The sequence below is a fragment of the Anomalospiza imberbis genome, chromosome 1 (genome assembly GCF_031753505.1).
Source record: "Anomalospiza imberbis isolate Cuckoo-Finch-1a 21T00152 chromosome 1, ASM3175350v1, whole genome shotgun sequence".
Classification (NCBI taxonomy): domain Eukaryota; kingdom Metazoa; phylum Chordata; class Aves; order Passeriformes; family Viduidae; genus Anomalospiza; species Anomalospiza imberbis.
In genome coordinates, this window is record NC_089681.1 from 54,252,883 (window position 1) to 54,268,506 (window position 15,624).

Below are 15,624 nucleotides of genomic sequence, written 5' to 3' on the forward strand. Positions count from 1 at the left end.
TCTATACTTGTGCATCATCTGCTCTCATTTCCTGAGTAAATATTTAAATTGTTAAGCTGTAATATGGGAGGAGCACAACATCTACTCCTTCCTCCTATAATTGTGAAGATAGAAATTATCTCTGTTCACTGAAAAAATAATGAGACACTCACCCACTTTCACTAGGAAGTCTGAAGCTGTGGATATCAAATGGGTGGAGGTGGTTTTTCAAATCCCCTAGAAGCCTGCCCAAATCCATTGTGACAGCTTGCTCCAGCCAACATCTTCCTGGTGTCTAAGTTCATTTGCACTACTTTTGAGCCCTGTACCATTTTCATCTTATGTAGAGCAACTGACTTTTCTCATACCCAATACAGAGAGTCTCAGTGTGCAGAACACAGAGCATGATTCCACTGGTGGTACCAGCAACCTAAAATTTTTCTAAATATTTTACTGTCCTCAAAGTCCCTAGGACTGTCTACATTTTCTTGCTACAGTTATGTTCAGGGAACTTCATGTTTCAGGAAGCTTAAGTGCTGAGATTGAGCACATGTTCCTGACATAATCTGCCCTCTAGGCTTGTGCTTTCCTTCTGTGCAAATCAGAATGGGATGAGATGAGGAATTGCTGCTGCTTTAGTCGACATTTATTGGTATAGATTTGGGATGGAGCCAGCGTTTATATCTGGAGCCAGGAAATTGAAAATACTCTTGAGGCCTATAATATATTTGTAGTCAGAAATATCTTCTCTGAATGGGAAATAGGATTCCCTAAGAAGACTAATGAAAAGTATGTAAAACATATAGTCTCTTAATCTCTTGCTGTACCATAAGAAAGAGTAAACAAATATTTTTACCTCAAAGGGAGCTGAAAAAGTCTTTATAGACAAGAAAATGCAGCCAAGGTGTACATAGCGTTAGGTGTGCTTCTCCTTGCAACTTTTCAGCTGAGCTATTCTGCTGTTTCTAGCAAGACTATTTCCTCTTTCTGCAACATGGCAGATTTCTTTTGGAGACATAAAAGAAGTCCCAGATACTTACAGCTAGTTTTCTTATAACATCCACCTCGGTATTGAAATACCATATCTTTATATTTCAGGAGCAGGTCTGAAAATCCTTGGGTCTTATGAGATAGTAGAAGCCAAGACAGCACTAATAACAACAATTCCATCTTCCACAAGGAAATTGATAAATAAACAATGCAGTTAATACAAATACCTCAGTAATATCCCCCCAGTGGATTGAATTTGGCTGTCGACTGTATCTCCACCAAGCTTCTCTTTCACTTCACCTCCTTCACTACACGTTCACAATAACACAAAGAGAGAAACAAGATGAAAAGCTTGTGGGTCAAGATAAAGACTAGGATATTACTTTGTTGTAGTTTGGGTTTGTTTAGCTGGGGATTTTAATAAATGTTAGTTAGGTTGGTTCTCTGTACCCCTATTTCCCCCTCACAATGGTCTGCTCCAAGCTGTCTACCACGGGAGCTCTTACATTTCAATCTTGTAACCACTCCCTGCTTCCTCACAGAAAGTTCTGTGTCAATCACCCCACCTTTGCATTCCCATTTGTCCCAGAACACTGTACCCACCTCTGTTATGTTCCCATAGGTCCTATGTTCTATGTTCTATGTTCTCTGTCACTCCCCTGTTGTCTGTCCCTATTGGGCAAGGGGGTTTTCCACCCCTGTGTGCCCACCCCCTATTTAACCCAATGCTTTCTCTGTCCCAGGGCCATTTTGCCCTGCATCGGTGCTGGGAATGGCTGCTCCGACCACCGCTGTGGCCACGCAGGAAATAAAGGTCCTCTGCCTCACTGGCAAAGTGTGCCTCTCTTGTCCCTATGTTTCCTCTCAGCGTGAAGCTATCAAAGGTGTGAACCCACACTGGAGCGCTCAGCACTAGCAAGGAGGCGAACGCCATAGCCCTGGAGCGTCCGTCCACGTGGCAGCCATGGTCTCTGCAAGGGCAGCTCTAGCGGGGTGTTCCTGCTGCCTGAGGCCGTGGTGGGTGAAAAGCCACATTACTTGGCAGTTATCACCATGTCAGACTGGGGAGATTAATTTAAATTATTGCCAATTAACAGTAGAGTAGAATACCAAGCAACAAAGTCAAAACTAAAAGCTCACATTCCCACCATTCTTCCTTCCTCTCATACTACATGTCACTCCTTCCTTCCCAACTCCTCTACCTCCCCCCAGCCTGAGCAGAGTAAGGGAATGGGGACATGTGGTCAGTCCATAATAGTTATCTCTTACTCCTCTCCACTTGCTTCAACATGAATCCTTCTCAAGGGCTGCAGTCCTCCACATACTGCTTCTGTGTGGGTGCTTTCCACTGGGTGCAGTTTGTCAGGGACAGACTGCACTGTTGAAGGTTCTCCCAATGGATTTATTCCCTCATGAGCTGTTAAAAAATGGGACCTTCTCCCTGATTCCAGTCTTCGGGAACTTTTTCAGCATGGGTTCTCTCTGTGGGTTACAGTACATCAGGACCATACTGCACTGCCATGGGTCTTTCATTGGATGCAGATCATCAGGAAAATTTTGCCTGTATGGGCTTCTTTCCATGGGCTGAGCTCCTGCCTGGAGCCTGCTCCACTGTGGGATCTAGACAGCCTGTATCTTCCTTTGGCATATATCCACTTGCTGTGGCACAGGATCATCTATGGGCTGAACTGTGGTTGTATATTCCAATGGGGACCTCAGTGAGCTGCAAGGGGACAGACAGCCTGTGTATCCATAGTCTTCACCACAGACTGCAGGGGAATTTCTGTTCCTGTACTTATAGCACCTCCTCTTCGCCCACTCACTTGACATCTCCAGGACTGTTTCAATGACATTTTTCTTACTCCTCTCTCACAGTCTCTGCTCAGAATTTTGCCCTTTCTTAAATATGCTTCCCCAGAGGTTGCCACCATGTTGTCTCAGGGGCTCAGCTGTGTCCTGCGGTGGCTCTGTTGGAGTGGTTGAAATCTGCTGTTTTTATCATAGGACAGTGCCAATCTCCTTCCCCAGAAGCCCTCTCTCTTGCCCCCTGTGCCCAACATCTGGACACCTCCACCCAATATAATCCAAATGGTCACTGATACAGTCCAAAATCCTACCATATCAGCACCTTTGTTAAGTTGTCTCAGCACCAGCAGTCCCACAAAGTTCAAATATCTGGCAGCCTCCCTGTGTTTGCTCAGAAAATGAAGGAAGATCAGCAGCTTATTCACACAAATTCTGTATTCCCAAAGTCAATTTGAAAACTAACATGTAGAAATAACAGGCTGGGATGACAATTTGGCATTTGCAAGTTATTGCTTGCACTTAACAGGACTGGGATCAGTTTGAGTTATTTATCACTACTGCAAAGTGTACAAGGCCACTGTAACACATACGGCAGAATTTGTTGCAATTCAAAAGAACTAATATTTTCTTCTGCTGATATATCTGTTTCAGTGTCAACTCTACTTATCAACTAAAATGGCAGCAGACAGATAGGTGGGTGTTGCTTTGGGTTTGAAACACTGTGAGGCTGGATTTGTCATAGGGATGTGCTAATCTCTGCTTTCCTCAGCTAACTTCTTAACTAACTATAGACAGTCATATATTCTGTTAAGTAGGGCATTTTTTTCAGCCTGAGTTGTGTTATCTAAGACATCAGCTGTCACTTTCCTGAATATTTAATGTTTCAAAAGGCTACATGTATAGGTGAAATGTATGTATGTTCACAAGGCTTTAGGTATGACACATCTTGTACACTGCAAGCTATCACCATAAACTGTACAGCTGCAAGTGTGCAACTAGCATCTTACAAAGACAAATATGATATATGAAGCATTTATGTTTTACATTACCTTTAGCAGAGTTTTCTTTTATTCCACTGAAAAGAAACAAGAGCAATGTGAAGCTCACCATGATTAAATTATTCTAAGTCTGTCATAAATAGAGTTTAGAAATTAGACAATACCTGGCTGAAAGGTGAATATGACATATGTTTCTACCAAGTTTTGAATGTATAGCTTAAAACTGAACAGAGAGTATACAAAATTAATGGCTTATTTTAGCATAATATTTTTAGAGAAAAAAAGTCTTTTACAATGCCTGCCAACAGATTATTGCTTCAACATTTTGTATTGTTAGCACTTTATATCTCTTTTCATCATGCATCAGTTTGCGCCTGGGTCATGATCCTGCACATTCTTGTACTGCTCAGTCCTTTTTTATTGATATTTCTTTACAGCTGCAGTACTCTGACAGTACAGCTGCAGTACAGTGAGAGATATCCCTTTTAAATTTAGTGTCATTTATGGTAATATACACATTAGCCAAAGAATTAATGATTATACCTTATTCAAGGAGTTAATTGTAACTGTCTAACTAAGTCTACCTCTTTTTCTGACAAGGTTTAATAAAGAAGACACACACATACATTTCTCTCTGGAGTATTTAGCCTCTTCTAAACATAAGAGAGGTCACTGATCAGGGAGGGGGAAGTACTAAATCAACATGCTAGATGAAATGTCTTTGTATTCCTCCTTCATCACTTACTCCCTCGTATGACATAAGTACATAAATAAATGATAAACCCCCCTCAGGTTTCTCCCTGAGCCTTTCTCTCTTATCATTTGTATATTCCGGCATTATCATAAAGTGATAAATGACTGCTGCAGCATTGAATTTATATTGTCATTTTAGTTGCTTGAAAGTGAGCTTCCATATAATACCTTCATAAAGACTATCAGTGTAAGAAATACAAATGCTGTTTAGCTGCTCAGGGGAAAGCTGAAGTCCCCTGCTTCTGGTTTAAATTATACCTAGCCTTTACAAAAAGATGAGATCACACCTAAAACTGAGGGAGAGGAAGACCAATGAAACCTGCAGAAATATGCCCTGTTGGCAAATACCTGGCTTGCACTGTGGAGACAGCTGCTCTCCAGCCCTTCTGGCAGAATTGTCCTGGGAAGTGCTTCAGTACAGATGGGAAGGAGGGACCAAAACACCCCAAAACACAAAAATACCAGCACCGACAACATACAAGAAGACTGCATTCATGTTAAAAGTGAGATGCATAAATGCAATAAATGCATTAGGCAAGGGCCTGCATTTTTATTGAAAATAAATTACACAAATGACAAAAAATATTCTCTAGTTCCCTACTTTATCATGATAGTTCTCAAATTAAACTTCGCATATATTTTCTTAGGACTAATGCAACTCTCCTACCCCATATTTAATCTGGAAAAAAAAATGTAAATAGTACAAAACTAAGTGTTAAAGTATAAATGTTTGCCGTGCATGTACAATGTATAAACATGTTTCATTAAAGTATAAAGTATATAATCTTATTGCTATTCTTGTGGGAAAGTTGATATCTCTTCAATATATATACACTACATATAGATGGAGATATGCTTTCTGTGCTCCTTTCTCAATAGAATCAGATGGTCTTCCCTACCTTCACTCTCGTCTCTAAATCTCAGCTTCCCCATATAATAAAGTTGTAACACTTTTTCCTTGTGTTTGGCAGCAGCAGCTTGAGGGATGGTTGCACAATAAACCAGCTACCATGACTTACATGGGCCTGCAATTAGACTTCAATAGAGAGGACATTGCTAGCTTGGGTAAGAATCAATCTTACCAGTGTAGAGCAAAAAAACCCTACATTTCATGTTTAGTTTCACCAAGTTCTTCCCCTCTGTGTGTAGCCTTTCTTAACATCTACCTCACGAAAAGCTAGATTAAGTATCCTAGCACTGTATTGTATTATATTATTGCTACACATTCAAGGGTTTTCCAGATCAAAATTTTATTTATTACTTTGCCCCCAGTGCAATGTACCTAAAGAGTAAATGTATAAAACAAGAAGCAAGCATATTTCCCTTAGCTAATCCTCAGTCTTTCACTGAAGATTTTCTTCAATTTTTTCAACTTATTTATCACAGTCAGTGCACTGGAGCAAGTTTGCTGAAACTTGCTTCCATAGCTAAGCTGATTTTTCTGCAGAGGTGCCAGCTGATGCATTTTTGAAGGTCCAGACACACTTCTCCCTTTACTTTTTTTGGGCAGTGAGGAATGTCCTTTCCTGCCTGTGTGAATGCTTTGCCATTTATCCCCTAACACTTTCTGACAATGTGACATCGATGACATAGGGCAGATAAATCTGTCCAAGGTCCTTCCCAAAGGGCCCTGACACCAAGTGCAGGAAATGCCTGTGGGGTGTGTAGGTTGCTGTGTTACAGCTGCCCTAGGGTCACTCTTGTGGATGCATTGAGCACACAGTAAGGAGCATTTGGTGCATTTTACTGTCCTCTGGCCCATGTTTCAGTGACCAGTACAAAAATAGTGTCAGTCCCTTTGTGTCAGAAATTATCCCTGTGAAACTTGCTAACATCGTGTCTGCCTGGTTTGACATACTTTAATCTTTATCAGGGTCTTTCTTGATTACTTGATAACTATTTATAATTTCGCACAAGTGCATTTCATATACAATTACATCTATACAAGCATGCACGGAGTCACAGCTGGTTGGTGGGACTTAGTTGAGGTTTTTCTGCACCTTTCAAAGATGTACAAGGATGGCTCCTGAGAGAAAAAAGATGAACAAGGATGTACAAGGATGGCTCACAGAAAAACAGCAAAAAATGAAAAGCAGGAGGCAGTCACCTGGTCAATTTACAGCCCACAAGCCTTTCAGAGAAAAAGATTGAAGAAAACTTTGCAAAGGGAAGCTCAGAGAATTTCATGTTCCCTTTGGCTCATTCCCTATGAATATCTGTGCAGGAGATAACATTTGGCACTTAAAAACTTAAAAAACTAAGTAAATGGGAAGAGCTTAAGTGATTGCTTTTCTCTTTGAGCTAATGTCAGGCTGTTCTTATTAACAACATAATATGGGTTCTGTGATATGAATGTACAAACTGTAATCAAGTGCATTGATCCCTGCAGCTACCCAGAGGTAAAACAAGTGGAAAACATCCCTTTATTCCAAGTCGAATTTAGCAAATGATATGACTCAATAGCTAATATTTGGACTTAGGACCCAAAGAGTGCCAGATAGCAGATATATTTTTTCTTTATCCTATCCATATCTGGAATTGTCCAAAGGAAGAATATTTCGTGCTACCTCAGTAATTCCTGAATGTCAAAAAAGAGGATAAATCTAAAATGAAAAATATTTCAGCTATTTTGAATTTTAAAAAAGGTGAAGAGTGTCCTGGAATAACTGCTCTGTAAACATATGAATGGCAAATCTTTCTGTTTTTCAGTGAAAGCTGTTTCTAGTAAACAGACAGATGCTTGGACTCTGTGCTTGCCTTTCCTGTTCTGTTTTCCTCCCTTATGAAAAACATTATTAAATTCAATAAAGTCTTACCAATTTCGTGTTTTTTCTTTGTTAAGAAAACATCCTGATAATGGTTGCAAACGATAATATTTAGAGTATTCAGGTAATTAAGATTATTTCCTACATTTGGAACATCTTGGCTAGAACTCATATGTTTCAATTTTTTTTTTTTTTGTAGTTTTGGGTGTTTTGTACGTTAGCATACCTTTTTATCAAATGTTATGGCTTGTTCTGAAGGTTGATGCTTCCAGCTGAACTTTGACATGTCAGAAATATTTATTCTGGTACAGCAGCAGAAGTTGTTTAGAAAAATACTTTCCTAGTTTGTCACTCTGATAGGCATTCCTGTTTCTTTCTCTATAGCCATTCCTTCTTTTTACTATTTTCTATTATAATAATTCTGTTATCACTCCTACATGTGAAGAAGGACTGTGATTCAACTCTCTATGGTTAAATTAACAATAATACTATTAACAGAGAAACAAACCCTTCATAACCATCTACAATTTTATAGCTCTGCTTCTCATTGTCTGAGGAACACTCATGTTGTCAATGATTTCAGGGTTCATAGTCCTGGCCTGCTGATCCTGAACAGTCTATCCACACTAGGATTTATACCCAGCTTTGTAATGGCCCTTAAAAATGTCAGCTGAATGTAACTGTGACTCACTTCATTTCTGTATTTTGGACACCTGCAAAATTTAGTTATTTATACTTGTTTCCACAATGAAAGAAGGATGTGTTCATCCATTTCATTCCATCCAGTCTCTCATCCACAGGTATTCTGCTACAAACCTTTCTGTTGATAAAACAGGATATCCTATAGGCATGCTAGAAAGATATCTCTTTCAATAATGCCTCTGTAGTACAAATTTTAAACAATATCTTCTGGAAAACATGTATATTACCTAGATGCTAAGAAAAATTTAATAAAAAAAGCAACAATAATAGTAACAACAACAAAACAAAGAAATATCCCAAACCAAAACAACAACAACAGCAAAAAAAAACCCAAACAAAAACACACACAAAAAACCACAACAAAACAAAACAACAACAACAACAAAAAAAAATCCAGCTCTGAAGGGACTCAGAATATGTAGATTGTCACTGACTCTCTGTCCAAAGGGAGTCTGATGAGGATTTACCAGGGCATTTTAAAATGCAACCCAGTATCTTTTAACAGCAGGTCCCTTTATTGCAAATGTGATAGCCAGACACAAAGCCTTAAAAGCAGAATGTTGTTTTGGAGAACCAAAATACAGTGTCCAATTTTCTGCTTACTAAAAGTATGCCACAATTTTTTCCCCTTTTTGTTTATGGCTCAATTAATTTTTGGATGATAAAACTGTTTGGACTTGTGAGACTTAACATGGTGAGTTTTCCACAGCATCTGTGGAAATATGCATTGCAAAGAACACATATGTAGGTTTTCTTGGATGAATACTTGCCTAATTACTTAAAAACAGACAGTAAAGGTATTGTAGCTCTCAATCTTCAATATCAGCACAGACATGCTTTATTAGATTTGGTAAGACAGTTTTGCAAAAATTACTACACCGTACTATCAGTTTCGCTCCTGTCTGGCAATGGTTTTGAGCATGATTTTTAAAGGCTAGCTAAATTAAAATTTATTTTTATATATTCATTCAATAGACAGAAAATTAAAAGGCATTGGGGAGATGAAAAATTCAATTTTATCTCAATAGACTGTTATTAACTATGCACCAGAGTTCATTTCTACTGATTATCAATCACAGTTCAACAACATATTTTATAATTACTAATAATTTTAATAGCTAGGAAGCTAATGCCTTATTTTGAGTCACTATAATTGACCATAACAGAAATGCTGTAAACACAGGCACCCTTAGAACACGACCATGTTAACATTCAGAGCTTCACATGGAAATATACCTTAGAGGATGGGGAAGAATATAACAGCATCTGAAAGTCCTGAAAAACAGAAGTTTGTGGTTGTGATTTGAGCATTCTGAATAATATCTCTAAACGTTGCTCATTAGCTCTTGTGCAGTGGCTTTGTCCAACTAAGGCACTTCAGCGGTGGGCTCCTTCCCGTGAGTGTTTTCTCTGTGCTGCCTCCTGCTGCCTTCAGCCCTGCATTCCTGCAGCCATTCCCCTCCACTGTCTGCTAGAACAAGAATGGACATGCAAACTTGCTGATTGTTTGGCACTTCCCTTTGGATAGCTCTGAGTGTGAGAAACCCTTTGCTCTAACTTGCAAAGGACCCAACTTCGTCCTTGTGCCTAAATTTTTCATATAATTGAAGTAAGGCAGGAGAAGTGAAACGTCATGCAAAAAAGTTCTCCAAAAGCTAGGAAAAGGGGCCTGCATTTTGGTTCTTATTCCAGATGAGTTTTTACAGGGTTTTTTGCTCTGTATTAAGAAGACTCATGAGATTGGCTCTGAAATCATATACACAGGTTATATGAAGATGTTGGGCATAAAAGAATGCTTAAAAGCATTTCATGTTCAGTATTATAGAATGCAGACAGGCAAACAAATACTGTCTGGTTCTTGAGGGATACTGCTGCCTCACACAAAAATAATTTAATACAAAATGTCATGCATAGTAGTAGAAATGGCATCACTGTTTTTTAACAAATAACAGGATTAATTTAATTTATATGTGTCTCATAACTATGGATTCAAAGTGCAATTTTTTTTTCTCTCTAAGGTCTCAGGCAGGTAAGTTCACATACATCATAAGTGCTCAGTATCATTGCACAAAAGAGATGATTGCCTCTAAGCCTGTATCCTGCCTTGTGCAGAAGAGTAACAAGAATATGGCATCTCTTTACTTGTTCCCCTTTTAGCCTTGAAAATTAAACCAGAACTTCATTAAGTGTTATGACCCTGAGCCTAAAAGACATAAATCAGAAACCTTCACAGAAACCTCATTTTACAGTTCCCTTGAACTTCTTCAGGCTGCCTGGTGCTTTCAATACAAACATTTTCAGGACCTATGTCTTTGAACTTTGCAAGCCCAGACAGTCTCAGTTTGCATGTGGCCATGCTACTGAAGTTGGACTAAAACTCCTCAACAGAACAGAGCAAAACCTTTAAGAGGTTCTGATATTAGAAGCATTCTCAGAACATGCATAAAACAAAGAAAAGATTGACTTTCTTACAAATGTAACCAGCTGAGGAGGCAATAATTAGTTTATTTATGCTTTACTATTGTAATCATGCAGTTAAAACCACTTCCCAGAAACCAGGATACTGAGGTTTACTATTCTGATCAATTGGACAAGGTTCAAGAGCATACCTCCCATTTATGACCAGGCTACCTCATAGATTGTATGGGAACAAGTATGAATGTGAGCTTGTGGGGAAAGGCTGAGGAAAGAAGTAAAAATTGAAATGGATGAGAAAAGTGCTTTTTACTTCTCCAGTAGAAATAATGCAAAATTTAAATTGTGCAGAAGACTTTAATAGAAGAAAGAGTCTGATGGGATAAGCTAAAAATCATGATGCTCAGCTGAAAGCAGGGGATTTAGGTTCTAACATCTGCTCCCAAGATTCATTCTATTCCCTTTAATCTGGTGTATCACTTGAAAAAGACTGTCAGTTCTAGGAGCAGGAGTTGGCACATAGGACTTCCCTGCTTTCCAGCAGATCTTCGTTCTTCCTGACATTTTACTGTTTTTGATGTGACATATTACAAAACATGTTCCTGTAGAGTCAGCTTCATTCCCAAAACATCTTTCTTGATATGAAATATGGAGAAACCATGCCTTTTACCTTTAATTTTTGTCACTTTTGACCAGACATTTTCCTTGATATTTTTCAAATAGTATTGCATTGTTCACTGATGATTACTGTCAGTGAGTCCTTGAGATCTTGAACACATGGAGTTCTGGGGAAGAGGAGGTGGTGTGCTGCTTGACCTGCAAACTGTTATTTTCTTCAAAAAGCTTTGAGATCATGTTATCTGCAGATGTTTTCCTTTGGGAAATAAGAAGCTAATTCCTCCAAATAAGTGATGTGTTTCTGGACTGAACAGGGAGCAATCAGTTTTACGAAATTAATTTTCTGAAAAACCATGGAAAATAAATCAATTTTCATCAATCAAACTGAATCAACTTATACAAAGATGTCATACAGGGAATTATAGCACTGCATATGGCCGTTCTTCACTTTTTCAAAATAAGACAAATAAACTTCTGTATATTTTTAAACCATATCTGTAAATGCAACAAATTCATCTCTGGGGACTTGATATTTATTGCAGTATTGCAACAACATATGTTGAGTCCTTGCTTCTTTGTGACTTGAAATTAACACCGATGTATTAAGCTGGTTTAATGATAGCATATACTAATGAGAAAACAGTTTGCAATCTGCTTTCTGTTTGCTTCTGAGGGCCAGGTTTTCAGAAATGGCCCCTAATGCTGTGATCATATTTGTCCATACATTTATTTCATATATAAAACTCACAGCTGTGTTTCCAAACTACCATTTAGAAATGCACATTACTGTGGATGCTTTTACATACTAAAGTGCATTTTGAGAATGAGGAATGGCATGGAGAGGGAAGAGAAGTCTTTCTTGATACCTACCACTGTTAATACAGGAATGAATGTGCATTTGTTGAGGCAAAAGGGAAGAAAGATTCATCACACTTAAAAAACACCAAGCAGCCAACAATAAAAACAACAAATTAGTAGATCTTCAGGCAATGCATTAAGAGGCTGCAGATGTCCTGGCAATATTCTGCTGTGGATGCTAAGATTTTACACAGGTTCATAAAGAGTAATTAATGGGAAAACAGTCTATAAAAAAGATTTGCATTGAGTGTCAGAATATTACAAAATCTTGGAGACAGGATACTGAATGGAAAGATCTTTGGTCTGACTGTTCTCATGTTCTTTTCTGGGTACCGTTGTCGAGATACTTGCAAGTCATGCACAAATGCTGTGACTAAAAGTTGGGTGGAATGTCTGTAGAAGAAAAAGAAGTTAAACACTCAAGGGGTTAAAATTTAAGTCCTGAAACTACTTTGGAACTTACTTTCCTTCCCAGCCCTATTGTGTCTGGGGCATGAAATCCTGTTACTTATAATCCCTTTTTTTTTTCCCTTGCAATTCCCTCTCTTTTTTTGTCTTTACTTTCCCACAGTTTCTTTGCAGTTATTTCTCAGATTGCAGTGCAATCACTATGCAGTGGTGGTGAAGAAGTCCCTCAGACAGGAAGATGTACAGAGAAGACGCAGTTGTAGATAACAGTGAAGTCTGTCTCTTCAGCAAAAGTTCAAAAGGAACTGATAAAGTGGAATTCAGTTCCACTAGATAATTTATTATGGATCTTTGTGCTACTCCCTAAGAGTATTTTAAAAAGAGTATTTAATTCCACTTAAATTTTAAAATATACAATCTTTTTCCAAGGAAATTCCCAGAAAATCGTCTTTCTTACCCCTATTGCATTCTTACTTTCATGAAAAATGAACAGCTTTTGTCCCTACCTGGATTTTTTTTTCATTGCAAGCATTTTTAATTCACAATTACAATTAACCCGAATGTGATTAATGCAAAACAGAACTGCAGCAGTACTAAAGGGGAGGAGTGTAAAACCTGGATGGGGAATGAAGCCATTCTCCTGTCCTGTGCCTCAAAAATACTAAAAGAAGCAAAGTGATGTGAACGGTTGGCTACTACTTCCTGACAAGTAGCCGAGTGGTGAATAGTGTATGAAGTGAAGTTTACATCATATGTTTTCAGGGTGCTGTAGGTTTTCAGCTCTCCTGGTAAGGAAGGATGGGAAGTAGAAGAAGGAAAATGTCCACTTTTGGAGCTGTCAAACATTCTTTGAGGATGGGATGGGGGGAAGAGGGGCAGGCTTGTGGTAAGCCTGAGAGCTGAAGAAGAGAAAATCTGTGTGTTTATTACTCTAGAACCTTGTACAGTACAGTAATCTCAGCATCTCAACCAAAAGTAATTATTAATTGGTCTGAGACAGAAATGCAGCAGAGAAAGCTTGAGGCTTAGGAAACAGCTGGACATAAGAAGCACAAGAACACATTGTACCGTACTTTGCAATCTTGTTCTTCTATTTTCCACATGATGCTGCAGAGCTGTTTAGTCTGTTTCAATGCTGGCTCAGAATTTTCTCAAAAGCCTGCAGCTAGCTCAGTAACTGTGGTCACTTGGTCTCTGCATGGAGGCAGTACTTCTAAATACCTGGTCTAGAAGTAAAAGTTCTTTTGTTTCAACTTTCAGCACGGGAATGATGAAAGAGATTTATGTGTTTATCTTCTATAGTAGTTTCTTTTCTGACAGAGCTTCTGGAAATCAGAGGTAGATAGATGGTTGTCAGCATTCTCCTTCAGTTCCAGCACATTGAGTTCTATATCATAGCTTGGAAGATATTATCAAGTACCTTGATAAAATCAGTTTGGTGACAAGTTCTCAAAGGATGGAAGAAAAGTCTCACTTTGTGTCTGAGTGCATGTGTGTATGCTTCTCACTCAATATGTGAGAGGCAGAAGAGATAATTGAGAGAAATATGCATTTTGAAAAGGTGGTGGGGCTCTGAATAATTTGTTCATGAGGAAAATGCATTTGACATATGCAGGTTCTGAAAGAAAGGTACATGATGCACATGTGGAAAATATAACAGAGGTGGACAGTTTTTTGTTCATTTCCTGGATAACTCATTTGTCAAGCAGATTTGTTCAACCAAAATTATTTGTTAATTTAGATTGAAATTGGTAGCTAGATAAATAAATGTGCTGGTTTTGGCTGTGGTAATTTTCTTCACAGTGGCTGGTATAGGGCTGTAGTTTTGATTTGTGATGAGCATAGTGTTGATAATATAGAGATGTTTTTGTTGTTGCTGAGCAGGGCTTACACAGAGCCAAGGCCTTTTCTACTTTCCATACAGCCATGCTGGCAAGGACATGGGGGTGCATGGGAGGCTGGGAGGAGACACAGCTGGGACTGGTGACCCAAACAGACCAAAGGGATATTCCAGACCATATGGCATCATGCTCAGTACATAAAGTGCGGGAAGAAGGAGCAAGGGGGAAAGCAGAATGTTTGGAGTGATGGAGTTTGTCTTCTCAAGTCACTGTTACATGTGATGGGGCCCTGCTCTCCTGAAGATGCCTGAACACCTGCCTGCCCATGGAAAAGCAGTGAATTAATTCCTTGTTTTGCTTTACTTCTGTGCATGACTTTTCCCTCTTAAAATGTCTTTATCTCAACTCATGAGTTTTCCAGCTTTTACCCTCTGATTCTATCCCTGATTCTGCTGGTGGGGGAGTAAGTGAGGGCCTGTGTGGTGTTGGCTGATGGCTGGGGTTAAATCATGGCAATAAATAAGAAGTTCTCTGTGAGAGAGAAATTAGAAAAAAACCCAGACATTTACCTTTCTTTTTTAAGGGCAATGTCTATAATTTTCATAAACACCAAAAGCAAAATATTAATGTTGACAGAAATATGTTCAAGTTAAAGAAATTTCTTTCAAATTTCCTTTGATTTTTAAAATTGTTTTTAGAGGAAAAAAAACCCAAACAATAAAATTTGAATTTTATCTGTAAAAATTTTTGAGGTTACATGACAGATACAGGATATCTCACAATAAAAGTTTCTGATATGATCTTGGTATGAGACTAAGAAAAACTTTATGCTTATTTCAAAGTTAACAGAAAGATTTACATTGTCAATAACAAAAACAGTGCATAATAAAAGGATAATTTTTTAAGCAGATCATGATTTGTTAAAAGTTGCAAGTATATCATCATAATTTGGAAATCTTTGGTTTACATAAGCCATGTTCACAGTGTTAGATCAATTATTGACCTCCATGCAGAAAGATAAATAAACTAAAATGGTAATCTAACAAGAGAATATGAGATAGCAATTTAGTTTAGGCATTTTACTTTCACTGACTAGAAAACCCTTTATGGTAAATTTTATTCAAAGTGTTTGAATACAATGCAAATAATGAAATTTTGTATATTTCTCTCTATTTATCGGAACACCTCAGTTTTCAAAGCTCTTTGACAATTATTCTGCTGGCTGAATTTGATAAACTTCATCAGTCCTGTAAAGTTTATTTAATTCAGTTTTGCTTGTGGTGATGATAAATAAAAATACCCAAACAAATAAACCAGTATGAAAGTTAAGCATCATAAATATGTTTTCCCTTTAGTGTTCTTTTGCTCTCTTTACTTATTAGGTAGATGACTGGATTTATTTTTCTAATGGAAGATATTTTTCAAAACAATTCTGAGTTAGAGAATACTTTGGAGATTACAGTATGATTTTTACAGACAGAAAGAAAAAGT